The sequence below is a fragment of the Rhinatrema bivittatum genome, chromosome 1 (assembly GCF_901001135.1).
Source record: "Rhinatrema bivittatum chromosome 1, aRhiBiv1.1, whole genome shotgun sequence".
Classification (NCBI taxonomy): Eukaryota; Metazoa; Chordata; class Amphibia; order Gymnophiona; family Rhinatrematidae; genus Rhinatrema; species Rhinatrema bivittatum.
This window is the reverse complement of record NC_042615.1, coordinates 697,916,688-697,934,004: the sequence shown is the minus strand read 5'-3', so window position 1 is coordinate 697,934,004 and position 17,317 is coordinate 697,916,688. Positions and strand designations below refer to the sequence as shown.

Genomic DNA, 17,317 nt, shown 5'->3' with positions numbered 1-17,317 from the left:
CTAGCCTATGGTGGGCTCAAGTTTCTGAAGTGGAAATATATATATATGACTAAGTGGTTGTACTGTATCTTAATATTTCAGATATTAATTATAAAAGTGCAGGTTCCTGAAGTTTAGTACAGTGAATATGCAGTGTCTATACCAAAACAGGGATCCAAAACCATGTGGTGGCATCTTAACTCCAGAGAGACTTAAATAGGAAACAGATGAATGAGATGAAATGTTTCATTTTTGGAACTCCTCCATTTGTTTTGGGGTCCACAAATGAAACAGCCCATTTTTGTTTCATTTGTGGACCCCAAAACAAATGGAGGAGTTCCAAAAATGAAACATTTCATCTCATTCATCTGTTTCCTATTTAAGTCTATGGCTGTGTACTTTTGAGTAACTATAGCAAACAACTCTTGCCTGTGACATATCACAGCCTTGCCAAAGCCTAGGCAGGACAAGTTGTAAAGGAGACCAGAAAGGCGACCAATCATGGTGCAGCATCTTTTTAAGTAGCCTAAAGCTCTATCTGGATCAAGAAACGCTGACATCCTCTAATTGAAAGGACCGAGCATGTGTAGGAACCAATTTCGTCTAGCAGATAAGGGAAAATCTGTACTGCAAAGCTCTCTCAGAGGTTGATTTTAAAACAGGTGCATGTGCGCCCATACAGGTGTATATTAGTGCGTGAGCAAGGATATGCTGGAATTTTTAATTGTACATGTGCTTGCGCGCGTATGTTTTAAAATACATCAACCACACAAGTATGCTCCTAATTTTAAGAGGTTACTCAAGCACAGCTAGTATGCAAGTGTCTTCAATAGGACCATGTTGGCTTTTATGTGAGTATATCAGTGAATTTTAAAACATGCTGGCGTGGGGGACATTCCCAATTTCACAATTAGTCCATCGGTTTGCCCAGTTAATAGCAAGGTCTTTCAGACTTTTCTAGTACTTCATTCTACACGTCCCCCAGTTGACTCGGACCTCTTACCCTGTTCTATAAGCCCTAAACTAGAGATATACAGGCTTGCTACTCATCAGGAGTACCAGAAACATTATGCAGAAATCTAGCGTACATGTGCTGTGGTTTTCAGTTTCAAAATTCAGTTACACACGTACATTTTGCTCCACCCTGGAATGCTCATGACCTGCTCCTTTTCCACCACCATATTCCTTGTGCATATATTTTGTGGCTTTTTAAAATCCACGTTCGAGCACGGATCACATATGCAAGCAATGTTTTTAAAATCGACTTGTCAGTTAAAAAAAAAAAGCTAGAAAAAGTTGGATTTGGCACTGGTAAAGGGCTGTTTCTGATCTTTTGTTGCACTAGTCTCACTCACTATGTCAGAAAGATAGGCAGTAGCACTGCTATTTTTTCTCTTCACTGGGGGAGGGTCAGGGTAGGAGTGAGGAGATTGCAGCAGTGCTAGTGATTTTTTTGTCTCTGTCTTATCTGAGATAGGACATCAGTGAGGGTAGAACACAGACAGAAGAAAAGAAGAGTCTTACCATGTTGTTAGTCTTTTGGATCTGTTAACAGTGTTTTTCTGTGTGGATTGGAAAAGGGGTCAGTCAATATACTGAATATACACAGCGTCTGTGTGAGATAGACAGTTCTCCACACACGCAGAGTGGTACTGTCAGTGGGAGTACAGTTACATAATCAATAAATTCCTCTAATATCCAAACCCCAAATTCCATATCAATGAGAGAAAAAGGAAGAGTAGGGAATGGCAGGCAAGGGTAGAGGATTTGCTGTGGAGCCAGCCCAGTCTAGCAGTAGCAGGGAGATAAAAGGGAGTCCTGCCCCTAAATTGAAGAGAAACTTCTTTAGCTGCAGAATGGCAGGCATGGAAGGCAGCTCAAGGCAGGAGCAATTGAAGTTTGGAAAGCATATTCTACTGCCACCTGTTATTCACCCTCTTGATTTGGAGCAGAAGGAAAAGATGGGAGAGCCATAAGACTCTAGCAGGACAGGAGCATGGACCAATACAGCGGAATTGCAACACCTTAGAGGTCTTGCTACCACTAACTACCTGCCATGCCCCAGATATATCCACATTAGCTGTCTTACTGCTACTCTGTCTACCTGTCATGCTTCTGATTTATCATCTTAAGATCTTGCTACTGCTCTGCCTACCTGCCATGCCCCAGGTTTATCACCTTGGTGGTCATGCTGTTAATATGTTTACATGCCATGCCTACAATGTACCAGCATGGGAGTTTTGGTGTCTCCATGCTGTTTGCATCTTAACCTAGTTCTCCCATCCTGTTTTTTTTTTTTGCTTACACTGGGGTGTTTTATCCCACAGAAAAATAATTTAAATAAGAAAAAGAAAATACAAGTCTGTTCTCTCACCCCACCTCTTTTCTTGGTCTTTATTTTGTTCTACCCCTTTACAATTCCAGCTTAGTTCTCCCACCTTGCTTCTTTGTTTGCCATACTGGGGTGTCTTGTTCCCAGAAAAATAATTTGGGGAAAATAAAGTTTGTTCTCTCACCCACCTCTCTTCTGGCTCTCTTGTTGTCAAGGCCTTTCTAGGCCTTTGTGTTGTTTGCGATTGACCGTACTCTATACTCTGGGGATTATGACAACTTTGTGCTGTTTGTGATGGACCACGCTCAAACCTTTGGAGTTTAGACACCTTTGTGCTGTTTGCAATTTCCTGCACAATATTTTGGGGGTCAGTGCTCATCGGCATGCATTAGCTCTACAATAACCACAATTATACGTGTAACAGATGGAGCCATAACTGATTTAGTGAGCCATTTACAATTTCGCTGTACTGGCTGTGTTTACATAACACGAGCATGGCTTGATCTTTACAGTTTGACAGAAGCATATGCTACTGGTAGGATCACCCATATTCCTTCTACTAAGACAAGGATTCCCCACTCTGGCAGTCTTCAAGGTTTTTTTCAAATTCCATTCCTCTTCCGTACTTGCTGAAATTTGGGCTTGCCATGCCCCTTGGTTGCTCTGCATGCTTGCTGCATCATTCTTTGAGCTTTTGATGCAATTCTTCTTACTCTCACCTCAGCCCTCAAGGTACACCTTGTTTTTTTAGCTACTTTTCTTGCTGCATTTCTCTGCTCCTATCGTTTTTAATCGCCAGTTTCACTCCTGTTGCTCCAAGCCAGTATTTGTACTTTAGCGTGCTTCCTCCACTGCTCCAGCTGTCTTCTTGGGCTTTCCAAATCCCTTTCCCCTACAGTACTTGCCAATTCTTGTTCTTGCCCTGGTCATCTTTACCCATACCTACTAAATTAGTTTGAAAATCAAATCCCTAACTCAACCAGCTTAAGGGAAACCTTTCCACCTGTCATACCAAACAATACAAAAAAATCATATCCAAAATGAAAATTCAGTTTGCCCATTTAACTCATGCCCTACATTAATACTAAAACATGCAAATGCAAGTCTGCTACAATATTTAGCCACATTAGTCAACTTTTCTCTATCTGGTGAATTCTCTGACATGTTAAAACAAGCTGTCATTACACCCCTTCCAAAAAAACAATCTGGTGACAATCTTGACTTCACTAATTACCATCTAATCTCCAACTTACCTTTCCTAGCTAAACTTATTGAATCCATAGTTGATTTCCAACTCACAGACTTCCTACAAGAACATGAAATATTAGATTCACGACAACATGGCTTTAGAAAAAGGTATATTACTGAAACACTGTTACTATACTCATATGATACCATTCTCCATAGCTTTGATGCTAACATTGATCACACTCTAGTGCGCCTTGAAATAATAGCAGCTTTTGATACCGTGGTCTACTCAATTCTCTTATCATACTTGTGATCAATAGGCATTTCTGGTACAGTTTTAAAATGGTTTAATTTATTTCTATCAGATCATATGCATTATGTTAAGACAGGCTCCTTCACTCAACTAGGTTTAAAAACACCTCTGGGGTTCTGCAAGGCTCTGTTCTCTCCCCTATTCTATTTAATATCTACCTGGCCCCACTATGCAAACTTTTCTCCTATTTGGGTATCAATCATAACACTTGTGCTGACACAGTTTTTCATACCATATTCACATTCTTGGAACAATATATTAGACTTATCAGTACAGTTAAACAATGGCTAATGCACCACAGATTACAACTAAACCATTCAAAAACAGAAATAATTATACTTTCAACAATAAAAAATCCCCTCTTGCCCATTTACCATCTCACTCACTCTCCCAGACAAATTCAAATACAAGATTCTGCTAGAAACCTTGGTATTATAACTGATTGTACATTATCTTTGAATGAACACATTAGTAATTTTGTCAGGTCATCTTTCTACAAACCTCATTTCTTGAAAAATGTAAAGCATTTATTATATTTGCAGAATTTCTATTCGTTTTACAAGCACCGATACTCAGTCCATTGGATTATTGAAGCTCACTTTACTTTGGACTCAATTTCTACAATTAATCCCTTATAAATCATCCAGAACTCTGCAGCCAGAATATTAACGGGATGCAAACAGAGGACATAGCATGTCCACCCTTATGAACTTGCATTGGTTGCTTGTCATCTGGAGGTCAAAATACAAAGTTCTTAGCATGATATACAAATTGTTAAGTAATGTATCTTCTACCTGGCTGACCTCAATGCTCAGACTTTATAAACTTGCACGCATTCTGAGATCAGTGGGTAAAAATCTGCTGGAGATACCAACGGTAAAAATAGCAAGTGTGAAGATTACCAGGAACACAGCATTCTCTGTGGCTGGCCCAAGTTTATTGAATAGCCTTCCAAAATCGATACATATGGCTGCATGTTCAAGAAAATTTAAGGAAACACTAAAGACATTTATTCGACCTGGCCTATCAAAACTGACACAGGGTCTATTTTATTCTGGTTTTGTTTTTTTTAACGTTTCTTCATTATTTAGTTTGATTGTATTTAGTTGTTATTATTTTAGAAGTACTGTGTACATAATTCTTGGTAAGCCACTATGAACTCCCAAACGGAACATGTGGGTTAAAATAATTTTTAAGTAAATAAATACCTGTTTCATGTCCTCTTGGACATTTTCTTCAAACTCCTTTCCCTTACAGTTCTTGTGATTATTGGTTTCATCTGGTATTTAGCTTTCAATGGATTGAACTACAACAAAAGTCAAGGGCTGAAAAAGTGCAGCAACTAGAATCAAGACCTTGCTCGTTCATTACTGCTTCTCAGCTAATGGAGGCAGTATTTGCAAAAACTGATTCAGAAGAAGAATCATGTACTGGGTTCCCTGAATCACAGGATATTAAACAGCTAGTGGCTAAAGACATTTGGTACCTCTAATCAGTAGCATCTTAGCCTCTAGTGAAGACCAACTCTAAGCCCAAACAGCCAGCTCCTTCGTCTAATGATGCCATATGGATCTCTCCTCAGCGTTCGACACCGTGAACCACTCGAGCCTCCTACAACGGCTAACTGACATCGGCATTACAGGAGCAGCTTTCAACTGGTTTAAATCCTTCCTAGAGAACAGAACATACAAAGTCAAGATAAACAACAAGGAGTCTCACCCCATTCAATCCAAAATGGGGGTACCACAAGGATCCTCACTCTTCCCCACCCTTTTCAACATATATCTTCTCCCACTCTGTCATCTACTTACTAACCTCAATCTAATCCACTTCCTATACGCGGATGACATACAAATTCTCATCCCTATAACGGATACTATACACAAAACCATGTCTTACTGGAATAAATGCCTCTCAACTATCAACAATCTACTCACCAGCCTCAACCTGGTCTTAAACACTAACAAAACCGAAATCCTTATCATAGCACCCGAAAGCTGTGTCCCGCCCACCTCCCTAACCTCCAGCAATTCTCCAGATACCTCTGGATACACCACCTCACCTCAAGACAGAGACCTGGGTGTACTTCTAGACAATAGACTCAGCCTCAACAAATTCATAAATAACACTACAAAAGAATGTTTCTTTAAATTACAAGTTTTAAAGAAACTAAAGCCACTTCTACGCTACAGAGATTTCCGCACAGTACTCCAAGCCATCATTCTCCCGAAACTGGACTACTGTAATTCACTCCTTCTGGGCCTTCCCGCCTGCACCACCAAACCCCTCCAGATGGTCCTGAATGCCACGGCAAGAATTCTCACCAACGCCAAAAAAAAGGATCATATCACCCCTATCCTCCAGCATCTCCATTGGCTTCCTATTAAATACAGGATTCAGTTCAAAACCAGCATGATGATACATAAGGCCCTACACTAGCATCTCTCCCCTCAACTTAACCTTCCAGCTCCAGCTACACACTTCCAAAAAGCCGACTAGAAGGGCATACCAGAACAGAACTGTTTGGATGGCTAGAGAGGAATAAACTTAAGCTGAATCCAGAAAAGAGATATTGTGGTTAAGTAGGATGAGGAGGGCTTTAGAGGTGCTGCCAAATATACAAGATGTAACACTCCGACCAAAGACTATAGTTAAATTATTGAGGTATGCAGAAGTAGACCAGCGCAGTTGTGAATGAAAGATTTGAGTTTGTGTATGATTCGGCATTTATAGCCGTTTTTTTTTTTTTTTAAAGAACAAGTATCTTGCAACTGTTATATATTCCACAGTGACTAACAGGTTAGACTAATGTAATCTACAGTATCAGGAGTTACCTACTGGTAAGAGTATTGGATATTAGTTGAAAGTAGTTTTGTGGACACACTTACAGTAGGGCTAGTGTTTAAGACTCTTTGTATTGTATTTAAGGCACTAAGAACATAAGAACATGCCATAATGAGTCAGACCAAGGGTCCATCAAGCCTAGCATCCTGTTTCCAACAGTGGCCAATCCAGGCCATAAGAACCTGGCAAGTACCCAATAACTAAGTCTATTCCATGCTACTGTTGCTAGTAATAGCAGTGGCTATTTTCTAAGTCAATTTAATTAATAGTAGGTAATGGACTTTTCCTCCAAGAACTTATTCAATCCTTTTTTACTGCACTAACCACATCCTCTAGCAACAAATTCCAGAGTTTAATTGTGCGTTAAGTGAAAAAGAACTTTCTCCGATTAGTTTTAAATGTGCCACATGCTAACTTCATAGAGTGCCCCTTAGTCTATTATACGAAAAGGTAAATAATTGATTCACATTAACCCGTTCTAGATCTCTCTCATGATTTTAAACATCTCTATTATATCCCCCCTCAGCCGTCTCTTCTCCAAACTGATAAGACCTAACCTCTTTAGTCTTTCCTAATAGGGGAGCTGTTCCCTTCTCTTTATCATTTTGCCCTTCTTTGTACCTTCTCCATCGCAACTTTATCTTTTTTGAGATGCGGTGACCAGAATTGTACACAGTATTCAAGGTACGGTTTCACCATGGAGCGATACAGAGGCATTATGCCATTTTCCTTTTATTCACCATTCCCTTTCTAATAATTCCCAACATTGTTTGCATTTTTGACTGCCGCAGCACAATGAACCGATGATTTCAATGTGTTATTCACTATGACGCCTAGATCTCTTTCTTAGGTCATAGCTCCTAATATGGAACCTAACATTGTGTAACTATAGCATGGGTTATTTTTCCCTATATGCATCACCTTGCACCTATCCACATTAAATTTCATCTGCCATTTGGATGCCCAATTTTCCAGCCTCACAAGGTCTTCCTGCAATTTATCACAATCTGCTTGTGATTTAACTACTCTGAACAATGTTGTGTCATCTGCAAATTTGATTACCTCACTTGTCGTATTTCTTTCCAGATCATTTATAAATATATTGAAAAGTACGGGTCCCAATACAGATCCCTGAGGCACTCCACTGCCCAATCCCTTCCACTGAGAAAATTGTCCATTTAATCCTACTCTCTGTTTCCTGTCTTTTAGCCAGTTTGTAATCCACGAAAGGACATCACCACCTATCCCGTGACTTTTTACTTTTCCTAGAAGCCTCTCATGAGGAACTTTATCAAACGCCTTCTGAAAATCCAAATATACTACATCTACCGGTTCACCTTTATCTACATGTTTATTAACTCCTTCAAAAAAAAAAAAATGAAGCAGATTTGTGAGGCAAGACTTGCCTTGGGTAAAGCCATGCTGACTTTGTTCCATTAAACCATGTCTTTCTATATGTTCTGTGATTTTGATATTTAGAACACTTTCCACTATTTTTCCTGGCACTGAAGTCAGACTAACTGGTCTGTAGTTTCTCGGATCATCCCTGGAGCCCTTTTTAAATATTGGAGGTTACATTATCCACCCTCCAGTGTTCAGGTACAATGGATGATTTTAATGATTGGTTACACATTTTTTACTAATAGGTCTGAAATTTCATTTTTCAGTTCCTTCTGAACCCTGGGGTATATATCATCCAGTCCAGGTAATTTACTACTCTTCAGTTTGTCAATCAGGCCTACCACATCTTCTAGGTTCACCGTGATTTGGTTCAGTCCATCTGAATCACTACCCATGAAAGCCTTCTCTGAAACGGGTATCCCCCTAACATCCTCTGCAGGAAACACTGAAGCAAAAAAATCATTTAATCTTTCCGTGATGGCCTTATCTTCTCTAAGTGCCCCTTTAACCCCTCTATTATCTAACGGTCCAACTGACTCTCTCACAGGCTTTCTGCTTCGGATATATTTTAAAAGTTTTTACTGTGGGTTTTTGCCTCTACGGCCAACTTCTTTTCAAATTATCTCTTAGCCTGTCTTATCAATGTCGTACATTTAACTTGCCAACGTTTATGCATTATCCTATTTTCTTCTGTTGGATCCTTCTTCCAACTTTTGAATTAAGATCTTTTGGCTAAAATAGCTACTTTCACCTCACCTTTTAAACATGCCGGTGATCGTTTTGCCTTCTTTCCACCTTTCGTAATGTGTGGAATACATCTGGACTGTGCTTCTAGGATGGTATTTTTTTTTTTTTTTAACAATGACCACGCCTCTTTCACACTTTTTACCTTTGTAGCTGCTCCTTTCAGTTTTTTCTATTTTTCTCATTTTATCAAAGTTTCCCTTTTGAAAGTTTAGCACTAGAGCCGTGGATTTGCTTACTGTCCCCCTTCTAGTCATTATTTCAAATTTGATCATATTATGATACTATTGCCAAGCGGCCCCACCACCGTTACTTCTCTCACCAAATCCTGTGCTCCATTGAGAATTAGATCTAAAACTGCTCCCTGAACCAATTGCTCCATAAAGCTATCATTTATTCCATCCAGGAACTTTATCCTTAAAGTCATTATGAACCCAAATATTTAGCAAACCAACTTTCAGACTATGTATTAAGGTCACTTTGTTCCAATAAGCTTTTCTCCAGGAGTAGGCAACCTTTTTGAAGTAGTGAGCCAAGATTTAAATCGGGGGTAGGTAACTCTGGTCCTTGAGTGCCACAAGCTGGTTGGTATCCTGATGTGCCAGATTCCTTTCACACAGCTCTATTTTAATTGACATTCATTTTCAGTTAAAATATTCAAGAGTTATGTAAAAATGATTGAAACTGATATTTTTTCCCTACGTAAAAACAAAATTATAAAAAGAATAGAAAAGTCTCTCTCTCTCCCCCACCTCCTCATCACTACACCCCCTATTAGGAAAACAGGCCAACTGCTATAGATCCATGCACAAGCTAGCAGAATACCTCATCTCAGTCACACATGCAGAACCTCACCAAATATAGAATAAAGGGACCATAAAAAGCTAAAAATAAAAACATGAAGACAAAAACTAGAAACTGCAACAAGCCAAACTAGGAATGCAGTGCAACAATCTAAAAATAAAAACATTACCATGTCTCATAAAACAAACAAAATTAAGAAACATAAAACACCAATCATAATAGTAAAACTATACCAATAAAAATAATAAATATTTCAAAACAGCTGACAAATAGAACATCCAATAATTAAACCTGGGAACTTTAATTTTCCAGATACCCTGAGATACTCAAATTAGTTGGGGTGGGGGAGGGTGCACACAAATTTCAAATCTCTCATCTACAAAAATGTTCCAAAACACAAACGCACTCTCTCTCTCCCTCGCGTGCAATCACACACACATTCTCTGTCTGACTCCCATATGAAATCACACATGCTTGCTCTTTCTTCTCCCTCCCAGATTCAACACACTCATGCTCGTCTCTCCCCATAACAAAACAAGATATACGGTACTGGGTCAGACCAAGAGTTCATCAATCCAGTATCCTGTCTTCAACAATGGCTAATTCAAGTTACCATAAATACATCCCATGCTACTAATGCTGACAACAAGCAATGGCTATTCCCTATCGATTAATAGCAGTTTATTGACTTCTCCAGGAACTTATTCAAAGCTTGTTTAAACCCAGCTACACTAGTTGCCTTAATCACATCCAAAGGCAACAAATTCCAGAGCTTGATTTTGAATTGAGTGTAAAAGAATTTTCTCTGATTTGTTTTAAATGTGCTACTTCCAAACTTCATGGAACATCCCCTAGTCCTTGCATTAACGGAAAGAGTAAATAAGTTTCACATTTACCCATTCAAGTCCTTTCATGATTTTGTAGACCCCTATAATATCCCTCCTTAGCTGTCCCTTCTCCAAGCTGAACAGCCCTAACTTCTTTAGCCTTTCCTCATAGAGGAGACGTTCCAGGTCCTTTATCATTGTGGTCACCCTTCTCTGTACTGTATCTTTTTTGAGATGTGGAAACCAGAAATGTATACAGTATTCAAGGTGTGGTCTAACCATTGAGTATTACAGAGGCATTATTTATTTTATTTATTTAACGTTTTTTATATACCGACAATTGTTTTGAACATCTTATCGGTTTACAGAGAAAGTAATGCAGCAACAGGCTTTACATTAAACATGGAACACTGAGTCAACATACGTAATGGATTAATACCAGATTCAGTAGCATTCAAAACATTTACAGTAGTGGGTAGTGGGGTGGAAACTTGAGAAGTATTTATAGTTACAGGTAGAGGAAAAGAGGGTAAGTGAGCCGGGGGGGGGGGGGGGGGGGGGGGGAGTAGCCCTGTGTTATTTGCCATTCTCTTCCTAATGATTCCTAACGTTCTGTTTGCTTCTTTGACCACCACACCACACCACAATGATTTCAATGTAATATCAACTATGACTTCCAGATCTTTTTACTGGGTGGTAACTCCTAAAATGGAACTTATCATATAACTACAGCATGGGTTATTTTCCCCTATATGCATCACCTTGCACTAGTTCATATTATATTTAATCTACCATCTGGACACTCAATCTTCCAGTCTTGCAAAGGCCTCCTGCAGCTTATCACAATCTGCTTGTGATTTAACCACTCTGAATAATTTTGTGCCATCTGCAAATTAAGAACATAAGAAAATAAGAAATTGCCATGCTGGGTCAGACCAAGGGTCCATCAAGCCCAGCATCCTGTTTCCAACAGAGGCCAAAACCAGGCCACAAGAACCTGGCAATTACCCAAACACTAAGAAGATCCCATGCTACTGATGCAATTAATAGCAGTGGCTATTCCCTAAGTAAAATTGATTAATAGCCATTAATGGACTTCTCCTCCAAGAACTTATCCAAACCTTTTTTGAACCCAGCTACACTAACTGCACTAACCACATCCTCTGCAACAAATTCCAGAGCTTTATTTTGCGTTGAGTGAAAAAGAATTTTCTCCGATTAGTCTTAAATGTGTTATTGTTAACTTCATGGAATGCCCCCTAGTCCTTCTATTATTCGAAAGTGTAAATAACCAAGTCACATCTACTCGTTCAAGACCGCTCATGATCTTAAAGACCTCTATCATATCCCCCCTCAGCCGTCTCTTCTCCAAGCTGAACAGCCCTAACCTCTTCAGCCTTTCCTCATAGGGGAGCTGTTCCATCCCCTTTATCATTTTGGTTGCCCTTCTCTGTACCTTCTCCATCGCAGCTATATCTTTTTTGAGATGCGGCGACCAGAATTGTACACAGTATTCAAGGTGCGGTCTCACCATGGAGCGATACAGAGGCATTATGACATTTTCCGTTCTATTAACCATTCCCTTCCTAATAATTCTTAACATTCTATTTGCTTTTTTGACTGCTGCAGCACACTGAGCCGACGATTTTAAAGTATTATCCACTATGATGCCTAGATCTTTTTCCTGGGTGGTAGCTCCTAATATGGAACCTAACATTGTGTAACTACAGCAAGGGTTATTTTCCCTATATGCAACACCTTGCACTTGTCCACATTAAATTTCATCTGCCATTTCGTTGCCCAATCTTCCAGTCTTGCAAGGTCCTCCTGTAAGGTATCACAATCTGCTTGTGATTTAACTACTCTGAATAATTTTCTATTATCCGCAAATTTGATAACCTCACTTCTCGTATTCCTTTCCAGATCATTTATATATATATTGAAAAGCACCGGTCCAAGTACAGATCTCTGAGGCACTCCACTGTTTACCCTTTTCCACTGAGAAAATTGACCATTTAATCCTACTCTCTGTTTCCTGTATTTTAACCAGTTTGTAATCCACGAAAGGACATCGCCTCCTATCCCATGACTTTTTAGTTTTCGTAGAAGCCTCTCATGAGGGACTTTGTCAAACGCCTTCTGAAAATCCAAATACACTACATCTACCGGTTCACCTTTATCCACATGTTAACCCCTTCAAAAAAATGAAGCAGATTTGTTAGGCAAGACTTCCCTTGGGTAAATCCATGTTGACTGTGTCCCATTAAATCATGTCTTTCTATATGCTCTACGATTTTGATCTTGAGAATAGTTTCCACTATTTTTCCCGGCACTGAAGTCAGGCTCACTGGTCTATAGTTACCCTGATCGCCCCTGGAGCCTTTTTTAAATATTGGGGTTACATTGGCCACCCTCCAGTCTTCAGGTACAATGGATGATTTTAATGATAGGTTACAAATTTTAACTAATAGATCAGAAATTTCATTTTTTAGTTCCTTCAGAACCCTAGGATGCATACCATCTGGTCCAGGTGATTTACTACTCTTTAGTTTGTCAATCTGGCCTACTACATCTTCCAGGTTCACAGTGATTTCGTTCAGTTCGTCTGACTCATCACCCCTGAAAACCATCTCCGGAACTGGTATCTCCCCAACATCCTCATTAGTAAACATGGAGGCAAAGAATTCATTTAGTCTTTCTGCAATGGCCTTATCTTCCCTAAGAGCCCCTTAATAATTATGTTTCCTAGCATGTTTTTTTTTTTATTATTTTGATGTTTATGAATACCACATTGTGATCAGTTTTTTGATTTATTTAATTCTAGTTGTGGCCAAGAAGTTTAACTTCAATCGACTATATTCAAAGAATGTAGCAGTAAAGTATTTTATTTATTATTTTTATATACCAAGATTCAATCTGAGACATCACATCGGTTTACATTCAGGTACTGTAGGTATTTCCCTATCCCCAGAGGGCAATGGAGGGTAAAGTGACTTGTCCACGATCACAAGGAGCGACAGCAGGACTCGAACCCTGGTCTCCTGGTTCATAGCCCACTGCTCTAACCACTAAGCTATTCCTCCTCCCTATATTTGAATTTGATCACCTCACTCATTGTACCTCTTTAGAACATAAGAACATAAGAATTGCCTTACTGGATCAGACCAAGGGTCCATCAAGCCCAGATTCTTGTTTCCAACAGTAGCCAATCCAAGTCACAAGTTCCTGGCAAATACCCAAACATTAAATACATCTCAAGCTACTACTGCTTATTAATTAATAGCAGTTTATGAATTTTTCCTCTAGGAATTTATCCAAACTTTTTTTAAACTCAGTTATACTAACTGCTGTAACCACATCCTCTGGCAATGAATTCCAAAGCTTAACTATGTGCTGAGTGAAAGAATTTTCTTCGATTTGTTTTAATGAGCTATTTGCTAAATTCATGGAGTGCCCCCCTAGTCCTATTATCTGAGAGAGTAAATAACCAATTTACTTAAACCTTTTCAAGTTCTTTCATGACTTTGTAGACCTCTATCATATCCCCCTTCAGTCGTCTCTTCTCCAAACTGAGCAGCCCTAACCTCTTTGCCCTTACCTCATATGGCAGCCGTTCCATGCCACTTATTTTGGTCGCCCTTCTCTGCATTCTCTCAAATGCAACTACCGTATTTTTTGCTCCATAAGACGCACTTTTTTTCCCCCAAAGGTGGGGGGAAAATGTATGTGCATCTTATGGAGCGAATATAAAAAAAAAACCAAACAAAAATCTAACAAACCCCCCCCCGACTCCCCCAAGACCTGCCGACTTAATTTCCTACAACCCCCCACCCTCCTGACCCCCCCCCAAGACCTGACAAATTAATTTCCTGCAACCCCCCACCCTCCTGACCCCCCCAAGACCTGCCAAACGTCCCTGGTGGTCCGGGAATGATCTCCTGGGTGTGGGCCGTCGGCTGCCAGTAAACAAAATGGCGCCGACGGCCCTATGCCCTCACTATGTCACTGAGACCGACCGCTGCTATTGGTCGGTCTCAGTGACATAGTGAGGGCATAGGGCCGTCGGCGCCATTTTGTTTACTGGCAGCCGACGGCCCTATGCCCACACTATGTCACTGAGACCGACCGCTGCTACTGGTCGGTCTCAGTGACATAGTGAGGGCATAGGGCCGTCGGCGGCATTTTGTTTACTGGCAGCCGACGGCCCTATGCCCACACTATGTCACTGAGACCGACCGCTGCTACTGGTCGGTCTCAGTGACATAGTGAGGGCATAGGGCCGTCGGCTGCCAGTAAACAAAATGGCGCCGACGGCCCTATGCCCTCACTATGTCACTGAGACCGACCAATAGCAGCGGTCGGTCTCAGTGACATAGTGAGGGCATAGGGCCGTCGGCGCCATTTTGTTTACTGGCAGCCGACGGCTCACGCCCAGGAGATCGTTCCCGGACTGCTCGTGGACCCCCGCTGGACCACCAGAGACGTTTGGCAGGTCTTGGGGGGGGTCAGGAGGGTGGGGGGTTGCAGGAAATTAATTCGGCAGGTCTTGGGGGGGTCAGGAGGGTGGGGGGTTGCAGGAAATTAATTCAGCAGGTCTTGGGGGGTCAGGGGGGTGGAGGTTGTTAATTTAAAGGGTTGGGATGGGGGGGGGGGGGGTTTTTGGGGGTTCCCAGAGAAAGAAAAGTTTTCTGATCTGGGGAGTGGTCCGAAATGGCCCTCCCCAGACCCGAAAACAAAATGGGGAGAAAAAAAAAAGCTATGCACTCCCCTAATTTGCTCCATAAGACGCCCAGACGCAGAGCCGGTTTAGCACAATTTTTTTTTTTTTTAAATTTTCCCCCTCTGAATCCTAGGTGCGTCTTATGGTCAGGTGCGTCTTATGGAGCGAAAAATACGGTATATCTTTTTTGAGATGCAGCAACCAGAATTGCACATAGTATTTAAGATGCGGTCTCACCATGGAGCGAAACAGAGGCATTATGACATCCATTGTTTTATTTCCTATTCCCTTCTTAATAATTCCTAACATTGTTTGCTTTTTTGATCACCACAGCACACTGAGCCAACAATTTAAATGTATTATTCACTATGACGTCTAGATCTCTGTCCTGGGTGGTAACTCGGAAGATAGAACCTAACATTGTGTATATGCAGCAAGGGTTATTGATCCCTACATGCATCACTTTTACTTGTCCATGTTAAATTTCATCTCTCATTTGGAAGCCCAATCTTCCAGTCTTACAAGGTCGTCCTGCAATTTATCACAATCCGCTTGAGATTTAACTCCTCTGCATATTTTTGTGTCATCCGTAAATTTGATCTGCTCACTCATCATACCCCTTTCCAAATAATTTCTAAATATATTAAAAAGCACTGGTCCAAGTGCAGATCCCTGAGGCACTCTACGGTTTACCTTTTTCCACTGTGAAAACAATTTAATCCTACTCTCTGTATCCTTTTAATCAGCTTGCAATCCACAAAAGGACATCACCTGCTATCCCATGACTTTTTAGTTTTCTTAGAAGCCTCTCATGCGGGACTTTGTTATATTTGGATTTTCAGAAGGCATTCATCACATCTACCGGTTCAACTTTGTCTACATATTTATTCACCCCTTCAAATAAATGTAGGAGATTTGTGAGGTAAGACAACTTGGATAAATCAATGCTGGCTGTGTCCCATCAACCCACGTCTATCTGAATTTTTGTAATTTTATTCTTTATAACAGTTTCCATGATTCTTCCTGGTACTGAAGTCAGGCTCACCGGTCTATAGTTTTCCAGATTACCCCTGGAGTCCTTTTTAAATATTAGGGTTACATTGGACATATTTCAATCTTCAGGTACAATGGATGAATTTAATGTTAGGTTACAAATTAATTGAAATTGGTCTGAAATTTCATTTTTTAGTTCTTTCAGAACCCTGGGGTGTATGCCATCTGGTTCAGGTTATTTACGACTCTTCAGTTTGATAATCTGGCCTACCACATCTTCCAGGTTCACTGTGATTTGGTTCAGTTCATCTGAATTATCACCCTTGAAAACTATCTCCAGAACGGGTATCTCCCCAACATCCTCTTCAGTAAATATTGAAGCAAAGAAATCATTTAATCTTTCCTTGACGGTCTTATCTTCCTTAATTGCCCTTTAACCCTTCATTCATTTAACAGTCCAACAGACTCTCGCATGCTTTGTGCTTCAGATATATTTTTAAAGTTTTTATTGTGAGTTTTTGTCTCTATGGCCAATTTCTTTCCAAATTCTCTCTTGGCCTGTCTTATCCATGTCTTACATTTAACTTGCCACTGCTTATGCTTAAACTTATTTTCTTCTGATGGATTCTTCTTCCAATTTTTGAATGAAGATCTTCTGGCTAAAATAGCCTCTCTCCCCTCACTTTTTAGCCACGTTGGCAATCGTTTGACCTTCCTTCCACCTTTCTTATTTTAAGGAATACATCTGGACTGTCCTTCTAGGATGGTGTATGTATGTGTGTGTGTGTGTATGTGTGCAAATATATATATATATATATATATATATATAATTTTTTTTTTAACAATGTCCACGCCTGTTGCACACTTAACTTTGTAGCTGCACCTTTCAATTTTTTTTTTAAACTATTTATATATATATATATATTTTTATTTTTTTTAAACTATTTATATATTTAAATATATAAACTATTTAAATTTCTAAACTATTTATATATATATATATATATAATTTTTTTTTTAACAATGTCCACGCCTGTTGCACACTTAACTTTGTAGCTGCACCTTTCAATTTTTTTTTTTAAACTATTTATCAAAGTTTCCCTTTTGAAAGTTTAGTGCTACAGCCGTAGATTTACTTACAGTGCCCCTTCAGTCATTAATTCAAATTTGAT

The 17,317-nt window shown here is 39.9% G+C and overlaps 1 protein-coding gene across 2 annotated transcripts in view; it reads right to left on the bottom strand.

The window, feature by feature from the left end:
* JMY (junction mediating and regulatory protein, p53 cofactor) overlaps window positions 1-17,317 on the bottom strand; it is a 231,717-nt gene that overhangs the window by 33,775 nt on the left and 180,625 nt on the right. The window lies entirely within an intron of this gene.